Source organism: Panthera onca, chromosome X (assembly GCF_046562875.1).
Source record: "Panthera onca isolate mPanOnc1 chromosome X, mPanOnc1 haplotype 2, whole genome shotgun sequence".
Taxonomy (NCBI): Eukaryota; Metazoa; Chordata; class Mammalia; order Carnivora; family Felidae; genus Panthera; species Panthera onca.
Window position 1 is genome coordinate 123563651 of NC_138357.1, and position 19795 is coordinate 123583445.

General features: G+C 41.6%; 1 long non-coding RNA gene across 2 annotated transcripts in view; it reads left to right on the forward strand.

Moving 5' to 3' along the window:
• The window catches only part of LOC145713641 (uncharacterized), a 362598-nt gene that overhangs the window by 155751 nt on the left and 187052 nt on the right, over positions 1-19795 (forward strand). For both annotated transcript variants that reach the window (XR_014136665.1, XR_014136666.1), the window contains exon 3: positions 18327-18403. This is a non-coding gene — a long non-coding RNA (uncharacterized LOC145713641). The remainder of the gene's footprint in view (positions 1-18326; positions 18404-19795) is intronic.

Below are 19795 nucleotides of genomic sequence, written 5' to 3' on the forward strand. Positions count from 1 at the left end.
CTAAATTAATTAACTATTAGCCAATTTAGTAATCTTCAAGTTAGTAATATGTATGAATTTCCTATGCATTTAGTCATGACTGGAGACATTATGTCTTTTTAAAAAATCAAATGTACCTTTTTAGGTAAAAGAGAACCTTAAGGTTTTTAAAACGCATCCATAAATATTTCTTCTTTACAACACTTAAACCAACCACGTTGGGAATGATGATGCAGAAGGACAAACATATTGTAAAGGAATGCCTACTTGAATGGGGTCATTCTTTTACAAAATAGAGATAAATAAAATCTTTTCTGTCAATCTTGATGCCAGAAAGTCTCAAAGGCGAATGTCATTTGCCTCCAAGAAAGGGTAATGCTGGTGCTTCGCGGTATTTACCAGAACAAACTTCCCAGGTTGTTAAATTATTGAAGCATCTCTGGACGAGTTGGTAACAGCCACTGTTCCGGCTCTCAGGTGCCCTCCCTACTTCACACCTTTCCCTGGTGTCTTCTCAGGGTGCCTCAGACTACCTAAAACGTAACCACTGAAGAGTTGCAGCTGGGCATAACAGCCAACCCCCAAGACCGAAGTGGCATCCAATCTAATGGGTTGGTGCCACTGTTAAATATCTTGAATGTGATGCCTGTCTACAGTGAGTCCCTATTCACCTTGGAAAATGGAACAAGATGAGAAATAAACTGTCAGAAGGGAAGAGTTAAATTAAAGCTCTAACTTAAATATTTGAATGACATAGGTCTCCAAGAGACTTTTTTTTCTTTAGAACCAGCGTGGAGGATGGATTGTTGACAGCCAGTGGATTTAGACAGCCGGAGACCCAGTGTCTCCTTAGGGGTGGGTAGGGCAATATTATTCTCAAGAAAGAGAAAAGCAGCCACTGCAGCTGGCAATCAGCCTGACATTCACAGCTGAGTCCTGGTATGCTTTTGTTGAACAGAAACAATTTCATAGAATACCAGCATAAGACAAGGCCACTCCACAAACACAATGGTCAAGAAAATACAAAAACAAAAAAAAAGACTACTCTGCCATCAGGTCTGAACATAGGCAAAAATATATTCTTTGAATCACAAAAAGAATCAAACATCCCACTTTCTTGGTTAATATGAGCGACCACTTATTTATTTATTTTTTTTACTAATTACAGTTTCAATCTCACGTCCTGTCTTCTAGATGAGATTCATCAAGATACCCAAGTTCCTCTGCTGACAGCATCTAATTCAAAGCAAAGCCCCACTTTCTTGAATCCTCCCCCAAATCCTTACCACAGTCCAGTATTCTATAATGCCTTTTCTAACACCTTCTTACTGAGATGTACATGGGTTCCCAAGATGTATGTTCTTTCTGGTTGTTATGAATCCATAAACCCAACTGAATTATCTACAGTTGTGCTCCTCTCCGGTCTTTGGAAGACATTGATAGTATCATGGTTCTGTAATGCCTCAGAACACTTTCTTAGAGACCTTTTGGGGGGTAAAATCAAGTATAAAAATTCTTTTCCAATCACCATGTGACTAAGAGATTCTTAAGAGAATGGCTTCTGGCTACTGAGAATCAGAAAAAATGAAGTTCGCTGACCACTGGCTTATAAGTGTGGCTTAGGCAATATAGAGGATTTGGGGATTTCTGATCCCTCTAGGCTGTTACTCCAGGTGGTTGTAGGAAAACAAAAGATATGGATTCTTTCCCTACCTCTTCATTATTTACATTATTTTAGCCAATAAATAATGGTAGAAATTAGATATATAAGAAACAAGTTTTGATTTTTTATGAACGTTATAGAAAAATACACACCAAACAATATTAAAAAGTAGTAATTGGTGACATTCTGCTGGGTGTTTGGTGTGCAAACAAATCATTTTCGTAGTATTTATGTAAGCATAGACACACTAAGAAGACATAGTAGAAATAACATTTGAAGTTTATCTAAAGAGACTAAATCAGAAGTTAGTTTACATGAAAACATTGTAATAAAAATGCAAACAAGCAAACCTGGGAAATTAGGCTGACGCTTTGAAATGATAATTGTATAATGCTCTTAACTAGTCATTAACGCGGAGCATTTTGGAACAACTACTTGCGTTAAAAATATCCTGCTTACCCTACATATTTAGAAAATAATGAAGTTGCGGTCGATGGCATTTTAAAATGGGAAGCAACCTAAGCATGCCCTAGTATTGCAAATTATAAACTGAGGCATGGAGAGATCTGCTAGACGAGACCCTGGGGTCTACTCTATTGGTCTTTCCGCTTTGCCAGTGTGCAAACATTTCCTTGAAAGGATGTGTTTCACTAATTCACATGGATCTTTTCCTCAGTTGGCCCACTGTGTCAAAACTGCTGATATATTTGACTTTAATATGAATTGATTGTCTAGACCAGACTTTCTCAACCTTGGCAGTACAAATTCTCCCTCATGATGCTGATGGGGGTGGGGGTGGGGGGTGTGAGCCACAGCTCCCAGTCAGCCACATGATCATGAGCATCAACAACAGATCACTTAAAACCATTCTATACCTGGGGTGCCCGGGTGGCTCAGTCAGCTGGGCGACTGACTTCGGCTCAGGTCATGATCCCACAGTTTGTGGGTTCGAGCCCCGCGTCGGGCTCTGTGCTGATGGCTCAGAGCCTGAAGCCTGCTTCACATTCTGTGTCTCCCTCTCTCTCTGCCCCTCCCCTGCTCACGCTCTGGGCCTTTCAATAATAAATTAATGTTAAAAAAAATTAAAAAAAAAAACCATTCTGTACCCAAGTAGCCATTCTGTTTTTCACGTTAGGTACACTACTGAATACATTACACAACATAAACCATACTTTACTATAAAATAAGCTTTGTGTGAGATGATTTTTCACAACTGTAGGCTAATTTAAGTGTTCTCAGCAGTTTAAGGTAGGCCGGGTAAGCTGTGATGTTCAATGGTTTAGGTATATTACATGTATTATTGACTTAGGATATTTTTGACTTGTGATGGGCTTATTGGGACTTAACCCCCACTGTAAGTTGAGGAAGACCTGTATTGATGTGTCAGGCTGGATCATTCTTTGTTGGGAAGGGGATGCTGTTGTGTGCGTTATATGATGTTTAGTAGGGTCCACACTCTAGATGCCAGGAGTACCCCCAAATGTCCCCTGGTTGGGTGGGGAACCCAACAAAGTGTCTAGACTATCTCCGCATCACACAACTCAGTGCAGTTATGTCCCCAGGACTTCGGCCTTCCCTGAAGGCTTGCAGGGGGGAAAATTGGTTGTGTGTTCATAGCTTTTCTTCAGACTCTTGTAAAAGAGTCTTCCTGGTCTCATTCTCCTCAACATTTCTTTCCATTTTGGAGGCAAGCGTGGAAGACCTGTTTGTCGGGTTTGTGGATAACACAAAGGTGAGACATACACAGGGTAGCAGAATCAGGCTACAGAGTGCTTCCTGTGGCAGCTAGGTGCTGTCATCCAGAGCAGATGCTCCAGAGCAGACCTGCTGAAGTTTACATCCTAGTCTTGGCTGCTAGGGGATCTTGGCATCTTAGTCAACAACAATGCATCTGTAAAATGTTGGTAATATTAGCCCCTACCTCACGGGGTTGTTACAGAGATCAAGCGATTTAATACTTGTGACAGGCTCAGTACCTGTCCCTGAAGAAGTACTATACAAAAATTTGCTAAACTAGAAAAAAATCCTCAAATAATTGGCAAAAACCTGATGAAATGTAATGGGGAAATGCAGGTTTACTATTGAGTTTAAACCTAGAACATGTTCAGGGAATGTTGGGTTAATAGAGAAGGTCATGAGAAAAGGACCTGAGGAATTCAGTTGTGCTTACACCTAAGATAGTCTGTCATCTAGGCAAATCTAGTGGGTCATTGTCCCACTTTTTCTGCCCATATCAAGCCATTCATGGGGTGCTGTGGGGTCCACTTTAAAGTCAGACACTACTAAGCTCAGAAATGCTGAGGGGTGGTAGATGTTGCCGAAAGGAACCCAAGCACTGTGTCATCTGGAGAAGTGCTGAATGGATTGGGGCTTTTAATCTAAAGAATATTTAGCAGGACCAGTGACAGATGTTGTCCATGATTTGAAAGGCTGACATTTGGCTATAAGAGGAGATGTAGTCCTTGTGGCTCCAGGAGGGTCAACTGGGAGTTTTGCTTGAAAGTTACATGGATACATTTTTTTGGATTCAACATAAGGAGACTTTCTAACAATGAGCTTCATCTCAGTAGAATGGGCTGTGTTGTGGGATGGAATGTGTACCCAGCCACAATCATATGGGAGAAAGGGTTGGGAGTTGAGATTGTATAGATTCCTGTTTTGACTGGGTCCTAGGATATCTGCCAATAGTAAGATCCAATTGATCTATAAATGCTAAATTAAAAAGTAGAATTTTTATATGGTCAAAATGTCAGAGTTTATAGTGAAACAATATAGTTCTTAACTCTGGCCCTCCCTGTTCACAGGCCCATTCTTAATTATTTCTGCTTTTACTACCTAATTACTCTGTGTCTAAAACAATAGTTTTAGATTCCTCCTTCAACACATAGGAAATTTAGACACTGTCTGCTGGCTTTTTTCTGTGAGGGTTGATAATATACTTCACCTTCTCCCTGTCCTCACTACTTCTTGTACATCTTTCCAATTCTGGTACATCTTTCTTGTACATCAGTTCTTGTACATCTTTTCAATTCTTCACTAATCTTAGTTTGTTGTATTAGTTATCTAGATAATCTAGTGCTGTTTAACAAATTACCACAAACTCTGCATCTTATTAAAAGCACACATTTATTAAGGCTTCCTACTGGAAGACCCCAACCCAATTTGGATAAAATGCAGCTTCTTGTTCATAGTTCTGGTATGGGGCTAGAAAACCACACTTGTAGCAAGTTCCTGGAAGTTGCTATGTTTTTTTTTAATGTTTATTTGTTTTTGACAGGGAGAGACAGAGGATGGGCAGGGGAGGGGCAGAGAGAGAGAGGGAGACACAGAATCTGAAGCAGGCTCCAGGCTCCGAGCCGTCAGCACAGAGCCCGATGTGGGGCTCGAACCCACAGACTGCGAGATCATGACCTGAGCCGAAGTCGGATGCTCAACCAACTAAGCCACCCAGGCGCCCCTGGAAGTTGCTATGGTTTGAACAGCAAGGCCTTATAGTAAAGAGGAGGGCACAGACATGTGTAAGTGGACCTGGGAGCAAGTAGACAAGTGACAGAACAGTCTTTATGCTCTGTCATGTAGCCGGTTTGTTGGATGAATTGGTTTCAGAAGGATGCTGATAGAATCCAACTTCATTTATCTCTGGTTCTTGCCTTTCAACTGTCCCGTGTTGAGTCTCTTCTCATCCCTGATGATCCTATCGCTCTTCATTGAGCAGATATAAATTCAGGCATCACAGTCGAGTAGCAAAATTGTAACCTCTCAGCTGAATGAAAGCATCCTCTCAACCCCAGCTTGATGTTGAGTAGACTCAGCCTGCCTCAGCTTGCCGCACAGGGGCAGTGGGTTAGGGTCTCCTACATTACTGGTTCCAGCTTTTACCTTCCCCCTCATTTCCATCACTCTGGCCTTCTCAGACCTCGTCACGTCCATAGGCTCTTCTTTCTACCGGGAGAGACCCCCTGTTTGTTCTCACTCCATCCTTCTGCCTCAGCCAGTTGATCCTTTGCTAGGATAAAAGTCCCAACTGTCCCCCTGGAACTTCCTTTCTTCTTATGAGTAGGTGCCATTGTTTCTTGGATCTTAACTTTTTTTTCTTCTTGGTTCACTGACATATTTTGTGATAGCTAATCCCTGGTTAAGAAGGGTTGCATGGGGGCACCTGAGTGGCTCAGCCGGTTGAGTGTCAGCTGAGCCAGTTCAGCTCAGATCATGACCTCACGGTTTGTGAGTTTGAGCCCCGCATTGGGCTTTCCACTGTCAGTGGGAAGCCCGCTTCGGATCCCCTGTTTCCCTCTCTCTCTGCCTCTCCCCTCTCTCTATCTCTCAAAAATAAATAAACATTTCAGAAATTAAAAAAAATAAGGTTTGCAAGGGTGATAAATTATCTGTGTTCTTGCAAGTCTGAAATTTCTTGTTTTTGCACTTCATCACTAGTTTGCATAAATATTCGGTTTTTAGTCAGAACTTTGAAGACATTACTCCTTGTTTTTAACATGCCATATTAGATCATCACTTCTAGAATTTCTCATAGAAGTGCAGGATGATGATCATTTTATTCAATCTCTTCAGTACTGCATGGGCCCCTTCAATTCTGGGAAACTTTAGAAAATTACTTCTTTGAAATATTCTCCTATTTTCTCTGTTATTTGTTAGGAATTTCTATTAGTTTCATCTTCTGGATTGATCTTATCATTTTGGCTATCATGTTTTTAATTTTCCAGCATTCTCCTGTTTTCTGATTTTAAAAAACGTGTTTCTTTCTTATGGGAAGGATTTTGATTTTTTGTTTTGGATGCAATGTCTTCTTAAATGTGTCTCAGCATGTTAATTTGATTTTTTTTCTGTTTAATACCCCCCCCCCCATTTATCCCCATTTCTGTTGTGTCCAGTGTTTCTGTTGATCTTAGTGTTTCTGTTTCACAATCCAGGCTTTCCTTAAATGCTTCATGATTCTTCCTCAACCCCTTATGCAATAGAAAGGAGGTTGAAGGCTCCATGCCTTGAAGAGACTTACTGGCTGGCAGGCCTTAATTTGGGTTTGGGTTTGCAGGTGTTCCAGTGCTAGAGTTTTGATACTTTTCCTAGCTGATCAAATTCTTTGTTTATTCAGTTTTGTTGGAGGAGAACTCTCTCTCTCTTACCTCAGAAATGGATCTGTTTGGCTACATACTGCTCTGACCATAGAGTGTGTGTATGTGTGTGTATGGTATATGTGAGAGGGAAAATGTGAGTGTGTGCACAAGCGTGTGTGTGCATGTGTGCACGTGCAAGCATATGTGTACATGTATACATGTATGAGAGAATGTGTGTGCGCATGTGAGAGTACGTGCATGTTCTTATTCTACTGTTCTGCCTACAGACCTTCCCAGTCTGTACAGAACATTCCAGCGTTCCTGCTTTTCCCTCCTTCTGGACTTGCATCTTCAGCTGCACCGTAGCATCCCTGTTGGGACTGTCCTCACTGCTATGGCTGTGGCTCGCCTGTCTCCTGCATTATCATGCCATCTACAGATGTCAGCTCTGTCTTCTACCTTGTCTGTGTGGCTAAATGTGCTGTCTATATTTAGAGCAGTGGTTCTTAACCAGGGGCAGTGGTGCCCTAGGGGATAGTTGACAGTGTCTGGAGAGATTTTTGGATTGTTCTAATTGAGGGTGAGGGGAAGGTGCTCCTGGCATGTCGTGGGTGGAGGTCAGGGGTGCTGCTATACGTCCCGAAAGGCACAGGTCAGCCCCACGATGTAGAATTACCCAGCCCCAGCTGTCAGTGGTGCTGTGCTGGAGAAACCCTCATCTAGAATGTTGTTGAGATTGCACATCTGTTAATAACTTCATGCCATAAAATTTTTGTTGTCATGGATTTGTTATTTTAATCACTCATTTACCGTCAAGTTAAAAAGCCTTAAGAGAGAGATGATATAAAATATGTGCTAAGTGTGCACTCTTGAACTGGAAGCCTATGAGCTATGTTGTTAATTATTCTTGTTTATATTTCTAAAAAAGGCTCAGAGTTCCCAAAGATTACAAGTAATATAGTGGCTTTGTCTTAAATATATTTAATGGACCAAGAAAGACTTGGTAAATTGCTGTTTTCCATTCCTTATTTCCATTCTCGTTCTTCTTACTCACATGGTATAAGGCTGAGACTTTTTGTGTATATCAGTATGGAAAACGACAGTGTGAAGTATGTCCGATAGAAAACTCATCTGAAATGCATTGTAGCCAGGCCACCCAAGGGGAAAAAAGTACCTTTGCAAAAATATACTTACTCCAAACAACATTTCGCGTATTTTTTTCATTTCCATGAAGAAATTTGAACATGATCACATAGCATTTGTAATTGGAGGCATTTGACCTGTAATTTCCTTTTTTTATTTAACTGCCAAGCTGTATATTTTTTTCATTCCATGTTACTCCACAGAGATCAACTTAGCCCTACATTCTTCACGTGCACTAAGCTCTTGCTCCATTGTACATTCAGGGCTCCGAATGATACAACCGCAAGCAAAGTGGAGTTCTGAGAGCCTCGTTGTCACAGTTGCTGGAAGGGAAATTCCCTCTGTGATGTCTCCTGTTTGGAACATCTGTTTCATGTTTCTCTGGCATTTGGCAAGATAACATAATAAGGTGGCAGGAGGCAGGAAAAATATGCCGCAATAAAAACATCCTAAAAAGACACTTAGTTCTATTTATTGCTTCACAGAACATGGCTGAAGGCAGGAAGAGAAGTTAAGATTAGTGTCGACGCGGAAGGTCAGAGCAGGACAGTAAGACTGGTTTACTTACTGCTGTTTGAATTTGGTTTTGTGCCGTGGACGGCGTTAAGTGTGGTAAGACGACACACTTGTAGTTTGTTTGAAGTTTTCACTGTGCCACAAAGTGGTTAACGAACAGAGAGTGGGTGCCGGGGTGGCTCCGTCGGTTGAGCGCCCAACTTGGCTCAGGTCATGATCTGCCGGTTCAGGAGTTTGAGCCCCACCTTGGGCTCGGCTACCATCAGCCTGTCAGCGCAGAGCCTGCTTCAGATCCTCTGTCCCCCTGTCTCAACCCCTCCCCAGCTTGTGCTCTCCCCCACAAAATAAATATTAAAAAAAGAAGAAGAAGAAGAAGAAGAACAACAACAACAACAACACAGAGGGAAGGAGTCCAGACCAGGAGCTTTGTTTCTGTGGCAGGTCAATTTCTGCATTTCTGCCTCTGGGTCCCAGAAGTGAAGTCGAGGCCCACGGTCAGTTGACTCTTGTCACCGTGGTGGGTATACGTCCAGAGGTATGGCCATACGCTCATCATTGGGAGGAGAGAGACAAAGCAGGTATCTACTCTAATAAAAGACTCGCTGACAGGCATAAATTATTATTATTTTTCCAGCTTTCCTGAGATACCATTAACATGTAACACTGTGTAAGTGTGAGGTGTACAAACTTAAATTGATTTGATGCACTTATGTGTTGCAGTCTGATAACCACCGTAGTGTTAACAAACATCTCCATCGTTACCATTTCTTGTTGGTGCTGAGAACTTTTAAGACCTACTCTCTTAGCAAGTATACTTAACTTTGGTAACAGTGCCCAACAGGCCTAAGTTAAAAAGAACCATCATAAATTAAAATGTCCAGAAATGATAGGTATGTTTTAACTAGTCAGTTTGGGTCGTTTGAGCAAAGCTGAGACAGGTTTGCTGATCACTTACAGTGAGGGCACTCCGGGTGAGTGCTTTGGAAGAAAACTAGGTCTTCAGGGGGAAAAGTGTCACTGCCATAGGTAGGAAATGGTGCACAAAAATGCATAGCAACAGAGCACCTTGATTTACTGGTTTTTCTGAGACAAACTGTGGCTTTTTCAGTTATGAAAGAAGCCTCTTCCAGAATATCTGGACCTGGAAATGTGAAACTGGTTATGAAGTCTCTTCTGGCTTACCTTTCACAAAGGAACGAGCCTCAGATGCAGGGTTATGTACATGCAGTGGGTCCGAGTCACCACGGAGGAACCCTGAACGTACGAAACCCAAATCTTTTATAATGACCAGTAAGCTAGTCTGCCCAGACTTTGCTCCACAGGGAGACCCAATCTTTGTCTTCTGAGGCTGTTGACGGTGCAACACCCTTGAGCAGAGAGTCCAGAACAAAAGCTATCAGTGCTGATGCTGGCACGATGTGCCGAAATTTGAGAGAGACCCATGCAGAACTGTGTCCCGTTCCAATTTGCTTGTTGGCACACTTGTGGTTTGTTTGAGGTTTTCACTGTTCCACAGAGTGGTTAACGAACAATTTTCTGTATGTTTCATTGCATGCATTTCTCTGTGGTGTATACTCAGGGATGGAAATTCTGAGTTCCACGCGCCCACATTTTCTTCAGCTTTGCTAGATAATGCCGCTTATCCTCCAAGGTAGTTGTGACATTTTGTCTTCCTGCCAATGGGATATGAAAAGTCCATTTTTCACAGTTGCTGAAAATGCAAAGCAACCAACTTATTTTTCAGTAGGTGAATAGGTACATAAACTGGTTCATCGACACAATGGAATATTATTCAGCGATACAAAGAAATGAGCTACGAAGCCAGAAAAGACACAGAGGGAGCTTCAGTGCGTATTGCGAAGTGAAAGCTGATCTGAAAAGACTGCGTGATTCCAACTGCCTGACATTCTGCAAAAGGCAAAACTACAGAGACATTAAAAAGTCAGTAGTTGCCAGAGGTGGGGCGGGGGAAGGGATGGATAGGTGGATCGCAGAGCAATGTCAGGGCAGCAAAACTATTCTGTGTGATATTATAATGGTGAATATGTGACACTGCATTTGTCAAAACTCATAGAGTGTACACCACAAAGAGTGAACTCTAGTGTAAACTACAAAATTTCATTAAGGGGAGTCTGGGTGACTCAGTCGGTTAATCATCCGACTTCAGCTCAGGTCATGATCTCGCAGTTTGTGTCTTTGAGCCCCGTGTGGGGCTCTGTGCTGATAGCTCCCTGGAGCCTGCTTCAGATTCTGTGTCTCCCTCTCTCTGTCTGCCCCTCCCTTGCTTGTGCTCTGTCTCTCTCTGTCTCTCAAAACTAAATAAACATTAAAAAAAATTAAAAACAAAAAACAATTCCCTTGGTCAGCCTCAGAGGGACATCTAGCTTGCTTACGGTGTTGGGCTTCTACCCCTGCATTCCAGGGGGGCTTTGTGCATTCACCGACATAAGTATGCAGAAGTCCTCAGCCCTGTGACTGGTGCATAGTAAAGCTTTAGAATGCCTACCATTATTGTTAGATTTTTGTTGATCATTCTCCTTCTTCTTCCTGTGTTGTCTTTTCACAGTGAATTCTAGTGCCTCGCCTATCCCATAACAGGAATGAACAAATGAAGGTGGTTTGAAATCTGTCTGTCCTCTTACGTACAGAGAACAAACCAAGGAGAACACACATACATTTCTCAGTGGGTCTCTCCTCCATCATTCGGTTTACACCCTGCTCCTTTCTATGATGCCTGGGTTGACTGTACCTGGAGGCGTGTCCCACGGGCTAACAATAAGACAATTATAATTATTCACCTAAACCTTCTTACCCTGAGGGGGATGGAGACAGTAAAGGATATCTGGAGAAGCAGCGTCTCCTGGGTAGCCCCTGTGAGGACTGGAGGAGGGTCGGGGTAGATCGCCATGCTGTTCCTTTTAGGAGCTCTCCAGTGAGACGATGCTTCTTCGGCCCTCTGTGCTGAAGGAACGGGATTTACTTGTTGGTTTTCTTTTTCACTTTCCAATCCACCTCATGACCTCCCCTCAAAGACTGGTAACATTTGGACTGCTGTGCACACTGTTCAAGGAGACAAGAACGCATGATGGGATGTTGTGACAATGTCCATTCCTCTAAAATACTCTAAACATTTACTGCCACTTTCTATGTTTGCCTCATCGTGGCCTGGGAACAAACGTTTGTGGGCAGCTTTTAGACCAGACTCTTTGAGTAGCAGTGTGCTGAATGGCGAACATAATCACCAAGTCCTGGCTATTCTTTGACCTAGTTCACTGATGTGATGACCTAGAATGTTTATGCACCCACCTGTTCATACAACGAACACTTATTGACAACTCACTATATTACTATCATTGCGATTGTATAAGCTTGGAGACAGAATGAACAATTCTGAAGAAAAATCCCTGCTTTGGTGACCTTTAGTGCCAAGCCCTGCAGGAGAGAGTTTATAAAGTATTATATGAAGTTCAAGGTGAGAGTGACCACAGCATTGTCGTTCAGCAAATATGGAGGGTCCACTCTGTGCTAAGCACCACGGGGACAAGACGCTGCTGTGCTCTCTGCTGTGAGGGAATTTAACTTCTAATGGGGTCAGTGGGTTGAGGGTGGGTCTGTCCCTGAGGGCAGAACTGGGTAAGTTCTGTAAATACTGAGAGCTGCGGTTACATAGAGCATTGAAGGTTTCTGCCACGTTACTAACGTGGAGAATGGAGATGTTTGATCTGCTATCTCAGAGATAACAAGGGAGATGTCAGCCCCAATGCCAAATGGGCCGGGGACAGTAGGGAGAGATTCTGGACCCCAGGGAAGAATGGCACTGGAAGGAGAAGATGGCAAGTACACAGTATATTTTGGAAATAGATGGAGTGCCCGTGTGGCCAGAATTGGGTAAATGGCAGTACGGAGCATGGTGTTGGGAAGTGGGATGGGCTGATACTCTGGGTTCAGATGTGGGTGAGCCTGAAAGCCGTGGGCTGTGTTGTATCATCCACGACAGCCAGACCTGGTTCTTGAGCATATGAAGTGAGAGCAACAAGGGTGCTGATGCCCAGGCTGTTGTGTCTTCCAAGACGATGGTGAGGGCCAGCAGGAAGGCGGAGGAGGTGATGAGGAAGAACTGGCAGGGCCCCCCTGGGAGAGGACTTTCCCGGTGTTCTCCAGTTTGAAGAACAGCTTCTCAAGAATGCAGCTGGCAGACCAGACGTTCGGGGAGACATTTTGAATAGAAGCGATGGTACCGATGGGCATTTGGGAATGGGTCAGTGACTCAGTAGAACAGTGAAAAGTGGCACCGCTGGCTGTGGTGTTACAGTCCTGCCCTGTCATTCATAAGAGCTGTGCTGCAAAAAGCAAGGAGAGCAGTGCTGATCAGCTGCGGGCTGGAGACCCATAGCAGCCTAAGTCCTCAATGTGAAATCACAGGACTTTATACATGAGCACGACCTGAGACCCTCTTCCAACAATAAACAGGGAGGAAGAGTCTGCTGATGCCCTAGGAGGCAAGGGGAGACCTTGAGACATTTGGGTGACACCAAGCAAATGCTCCTGTGCGTCTGAAACAGCTTTCCTTAACTCTTTTCCTGCTTCCCTTAACCCTCCTCACACCTCTGCTTACACTCACCTCGTTAGTTAAACTCTTTGAAGTTACCCCTTCAAATATGTCTCTCTCCTGCTGCTATCCTGACCATAGCCTTAGCCTGCTCAGCAGTCTGGCTTGCTCTGCATGAGATCACAATGCCTTTAAATGACATCCCCTGCTTTTATGTTATGTTATTTTTTTTATTTTTTAATCGCTTCTCAGCCTTTTGGCTAAGATCAAGTGTATTTTTTTTTTTTTCCAAGAAATACCAATCGAGCACTCCTAACTTTATTTATTTATTTATTTTTTAATTGACATCCAAGTCCGTTAGCATATAGTGCAATAATGATTTCAGGAGTAGATTCCTCAATGCCCCTTACCCATTTAGCCCATCCCCCACCCCCCATCCAGCAACACTCAGTTTGTTCTCTATATTTAAGAGTCTCCTTTGTCTTGTCCCTCTCCTTGTTTTTATATTATTTTTGCTTCCCTTCCCTTATGTTCACCTGTTTTGTACCTTAATGTCCTCATATGAGTGAAATCATATGATATTTGTCTTTCTCTGTCTAAATTCAGTTAACATAATACCCTCTAGTTCCATCCACATAGTTGCAAATAGCATGATTTCATTTTTTTTGATTGCTGAGTAATACTCCATTGTGTGTGTGTGTGTGTGTGTGTGTGTGTGTGTGTGTGTATACACACACATACATACACATACATACCATATCTTCTTTATCCGTTCATCCATCGATGGACATTTGGGCTCTTTCCATACTTTGGCTATCGTTGATAGTGCTGTTCTAAACATTGGGGTGCATGTGGCCCTTCGAAACAGCACACCTGTATCCTTTGGGTAAATAGTAGTGCAATTGCTGGGTCGTAGGGTAGTTCGATTTTTAATTTTTTGAGGGACGTCCATACTGTTTTCCAGAGTGGCTGCACCAGCTTGCGTTCCCACCAACAATGCAAAAGAGATCCTCTTTCTCCGCATCCTCGCCAACACCTGTTTTTGCCTGAGTTGTTAACGTTAGCCGTTCTCACAGGTGTGAGGTGGTATCTCATTGTGGTTTTTATTTGTATTTCCCTGATGATGAGTGATGTTGAGCATTTTTTCATGTGTCAGTTGGCCATCTGGATGTCTTCTTTGGAGAAGTGTCTGTTCGTGTCTTTGCCCATTTCTTCACTGGATTATTTGTTTTTTGTGTGTTGAGTTGTATAAGTTCTTTTTTTTTTTTTTCCAATGTTTGTTTGTTTGTTTATTTTTGAGAGAGAGAGAACACAAGCAGGGGAGGGCAGAGAGAGAGACACAGAATGTGAAACAGGCTCCAGGCTCTGAGCTGTCAGCACAGAGCCCAACGTGGGGCTTGAACTCACAAGCCATGAGATCATGACCTAAGTCAAAGTCAGCTGCTAAACTGACCAAGCCACCCAGGCAGCCCCATTAAGTTCTTTATAGATTTTGGATACTGACCCTTTATCCCATATGTCATTTGTAAATATCTTCTCCCATTCCATTAGCTGCCTTTTAGTTTTGCTGATTGTTTCCTTTTCTGTGCAGAAGCTTTTTATTTTGATGACGTCCCAATAGTCCATTTTTACTTTGGTTTCCCTTGCCTCCAGAGATGTATTGAATAAGAAGTTGCTGTGGCCGAGATGAAAGAGGTTTTTGCCTGCTTTCTCCTCTAGAATTTGGATGGCTTCCTGTCTTACGTTTAGGTCTTTCATCCATTTTGAGTTTATTTTTGTGTGTGGGGTAAGAAAGTGGTCCAGGTTCATTCTTCTGTATGTCGTTGTCCAGTTTTCCCAGCACCACTTGCTGAAGAGACTGTCTTTATTCCACTGAATATTCTTTCCTTCTTTGTCAAAGATAAGTTGGCCATACACTTGTGGGTCCTTTTCTGGGTTGTCTATTCTGTTACATTGATCTATGTGTCTGTTTTTGTGCCAGTACCATGCTGTCTTGATGATTACAGCGTTGTAATACAGTTTGAAGTCCAGGATTGTGATGCCTCCAGCTTTGGGTTTCTTTTTCAGAACTCCTTTGGCCATTTGGGTTTTTTTCTGGTTCCACACAAATTTTAGGATTGTTTGTTCTAGCTCTGTGAAGAATGCTGGTGTTATTTTGATAGGGATTACATTGACTATGTAGATTGCTTTGGGTAGTATTGACATTTTAACAATATTTGTTCTTCCTATCAAGGAGCATGGAATATTTTTCCATTTTTTTTGTGTGTCTTCTTCAATTTCTTTCATAAGCTTTCTATAGTTTTCAGTGTACAGATTTTTTACCTCTTTGGTTAGGTTTATTTCTAAGTATTTTATGGTTTGGGGTGTAATTGTAAATGGGATCAATTCCTTGATTTCTCTTCCTGTCACTTCATTGTTGGTGTATACGAATGCAATCGATTTCTGTGCATTGATTTTATATCCTATGACTTTGCTGAATTCATGGATCAGTTTTAGCAGGTTTTTGTGGAATCTTTTGGGTTTTCCATATAGAGTATCATGTCATCTGTGAAGAGTGAAAGTTTGACTTCCTGCTTGCTGATTTGGATGCCTTTTATTCCTTTGTGTTGTCTTATTGCTGAGGTTAAAACTTCCAATACTGTGGTGAATAACAGTGGCGAAAGTCTGTTATCCCTGTCTTGTTCTTGACCTCAGGGGGAAAACTCTCTCTTTTTCCTCATTGGGGATGATGTTAGGGTGGGTCTTTCATATATGGCTTTTATGATCTCGAAGTATGATCCTTCTATCTCTACTTTCTTAAGAGTTTTTATCAAGAAACAATGCTATATTTTGTCAAATGCTTTCTCTGCATCTATTGAGAGGATCATATGGTTCTTGTCTTTTCTTTTATTGATGTGATGTATCACATTGATTGTTTTGCAGATGTTGAACCAGCCCTGCATCCCAGGTTTAAATCCCACTTGGTCGTGGTGAATAATTCTTTTAATGTATTGTTGGATCCGATTGGCTGGTATCTTGTTGAGGATTTTTGCATCCATGTTCATCAGGGAAATTGGTCTGTAGTTCTCCTTTTTAGTGTGGTCTTTGTCTGGTTTTGGAATCAAGGTAATGCTGGCTTCATAGAAAGAATTTGGAAGTTTTCCTTCCATTTCTATTTTTTAGAACAGCTTCAAGAGAATAGGTGTTATTTGGTAAATGTTTGGTAGAATTCCCCTGGAAAGCCATCTGGTCTTGGACTCTTGTTTTTTGGGAGATTTTTGATTACTAATTTGATTATGGGTCTGTTCAAATTTTCTATTTCTTTTTTTTTTTCTTTTTTCCTGTTTCAGTTTTGGTAGTGTATATGTTTCTAGGAATTTGTCCATTTCTTCCAGATTGCCGGATTTATTGGTGTATAATTGCTCATAATATTCTCTTATTTTTGTTTGTATTTCTGCAGTATTGATTGTGATCTTTCCTCTTTCATTCTTGATTTTATTTATTTGGGTCCTTTCCTTTTTCTTTTTGATCAAACTGGCTAGGAGTTTATCAATTTTTTAAATTCTTTCAAAGAACCAGCTCCTTGTTTCATTGATCTGTTGTACTGGTGTTTTTTTTTGTTTTGTTTTGTTTTGTTTTTTTCTGATAGCATTGATTTCTGCTCTCATCTTTATTATTTCCTGCCTTCTGCTGGTTTGGGGTTTTATTTGCTGTTATTTTTCCAGGTCTTTAATTTTATTTATTTATTTATTTATTTTTGAGAGAGAGAGAGAGAGAGAGACAGACAGACAGACACAGAGCATGAGCAGGGGAGGGGCAGAGAGAGAGGGAGACACAGAATCTGAAGCAGGCTCCAGGCTCTGAGCTGTCAGCACAGAGCCCAACATGGGTCTTAAACCCACAAACTATGAGATCATGAGGTGAGCTGAAATCAGATGCTTAACTGACTGAATCACCAGGTGCACCTTTCCAGGTCTTTAAGGGGTAAGGTTAGGTGGTGCGTCTGAGACCTTTCTTCCTTCTCTAGGAAGGCCTGGATTGCTATATACTTCCCTGTTATGACCGCCTTTGTTATGTCCCAAAGGTTTTAGGCTGTTGTGACATCACCTGCTTTTAAAGGTGAGTAGAGGAGGACTCATTATCATGGTTGAGAAGGTAGGTAGGAGGGAGTCCAGGCAGGTATGATCTTGTAGCCCTGGTAAAAGTGAGCTAGAAGAGGTTTGAACACTAAGATAAAGAAGTGATCCTATTAGAACAGGTATCTAAGCCCCAGCACTTATGTGGCCTTTCTTGTGTCAGGTACTGTTGTAAGTAGTTTACATGTTTACACTCCTTAAATCTCCATGAGATAGGTGACAGTACTATGCCCACATTACTGAGAGAACTGAAAAACAACAGAGAGGTTGTATGGCTGCCCAAGATCACACAGGTAGGCAGTGGCAGAGCAGGAATTTAAATCTGCTGTTTATTCTGGCGTCCCATTGCTCAATTTAAGCAACATTAAACTTCTCGGCAGAAAATGTCTAATATTGGGGCACCTGGGTGGCTCAGTTGGTTGAGCGTCTGACTTCAGCTCAGGTGATGATCTCATGGCTCATGAGTTTGAGCCCCGCGTCGGGCTTTGTGCTGACGGCTCGGAGCCTGGGGCCTGCTTCAGATTCTGTGTCTCCCTGTCTCTCTGCCCCTAACCCACTCACGTTCTGTCTCTGTCTCTCTAAAAATAAATAAACATTAAAAAAAAAAAAAAGAAAATGTCTAATATTAATCAAGTATAATTTTTTTTTTTTTAATAGGAGAAGAAATGGTAGGGAATGGTAGGGCAGAATGAAGTTTAAGAGTGAGAACAGAAAATTTTGGAGGAATTTGAATTAAAACTGCGTTTATCATTTCTGGTTAGTTCCTGAGTGTTATGCAACGTCTTCACAAGTAGAACAGGACCTTGACCTCTAAAAAATAAGAGCTTATAGAGTTTAACCAGGATACGGGTGTTTTATTGACCTACTGGGACTTCACTCGGAAGGAATAGCCACATTCCTTCTACTCCGCTTCTCAGAATCTGGGTTCCATGGAGACCTAGTTTTCCAGTGTGCCACTTTTCTGGGACGAGGTAATGTCTGCACACGAGAACCAAAAAGCATAAATCAGTAGAACTTGAGGTTTAACAAATCATACATCCCCTTTCTACTCCTACTTTGGGATGTGGCAGTTGTGACTGTAACATGAGATTCGTAGGTGCTAAGGTTTGGGTGAGTGGAGGGGCAGGAAGTCTGCAGAGGTGACAAGGCTGATCTTGTGAATTTCAGCAGGCGTTATAAAGAGTTTCTAGAATGCTGCAGTCATTAACAATAAATTTGGTTAATGTTAGCCTTCATGGGGAGAGGGTGAATGTAGGCAAATCTTGAATTCTTTTTCTTTATTTTTTCAGTGTGAATTGACACAGGCATCAAAGGAAATAGCACGTAAAAGAAACAGCACAGAGTTCCCCACTGATTTTCTACAACAGTAAGTAGTATGGTGTAGTTTCTCAGAGCCCAGAAGAATTGTGTCTTTGTTGAAGAGTTGTTCTTCACCATGACGCCCTTGCTATGGGTCGTTGAGAAAATGACATACAAGCTGAGCAGTCAGGGGATGTTGTGTTCTCAACCTCGAGAAGATTTTCTGAGAGAAAAGTCAGTACTTGGGTATGCATGTGTCTGTATAAAAAGGACCATTTTGTTCTTATTCTTTTTTTTTCTTACTAGCATATTATATTCATTTTTCTTATTGTCTATTTTATATACAGTCACTAGCTGTGAACAAAATGGTTTCTATTATACATACAATATTTATATTATCATTTGTTATTTGAGAAGTCTGGATGTAATCTGGATTTAAATGGAAGGCGTTGTATAGATGAAATTGTAAGTCAAGCCCTGGAAAACTTCAGCTATGCAAAAGAAATTCATATAATTGTCTTTTCAAATTATGCTTAAATTTGATTAACAGCTCTCTAAAAATGGATTCTATTTTAGAACCACATCAGACAAGCTCTTTTACGATGTATCTGAGCTTACAAAGCATAAATCAGATTGTAGACCACTTGAGCATGTGGGTATATGGGAGTAAAATGTAAACTGTTTCCCTTGAACAATGGATGGATGAGTCCAAAACTAGTTAACAGTGACCTTGGCCAGCCTTCAGATATGTTAGCCTAGAAAAGTTTTCCTGGTGTTTCCCCTCTTGTTAACTTCTTAGTGTATTCCATCACTGTTCATTTTCTATTATATCAGCCTTTATTTATTTATAAGAACATTTCCACCGAAGTTTTATGTCATCCAAGGATGATAAAGAAGAATCTTGGGTCAAATGAAGTTCATGTAAGTTTGAGCCCCCAAACCTAGAACCAATTTTCCTTTGCTACAGAATGTCTGGTAGTAACTTCAGGACTTTAAAAACTGTAATAACTTTCTTGGGCCATGAAAGGTCGTAAATCTAGTAAAAATTAGTTTATTTATTTTTTAAATGTTTTATTTTTTATTTTTGAGAGAGAGAGCACAAACAGGGGAGGGGCAGGGAGAGAAGGAGACACAGAATCCAAAGCAGGCTCCAGGTTCTTGCTGACATGGGGCTCGAACTCACAAACCTGTGAGATCATGACCTGAGCAGAAATCAGTCGCTAAACTGACTCAGCCACCCAGGCACCCCAGTACAAATTAGTTTAAAGGTACTGGGCACTGCATACTTGAAGATATAAAAGATCCATGATGAAGTAGTTACCGTGGCTGAACCTAAATGTTACTTGGGGAACTAAAAATATACACATCAATGTTGAATAACTAAAAGTAAATATAATATTACAATATAGGAGACAATTGGAAATCTTACCTACTATCCATTGGATAAGGGCAAGGTTAA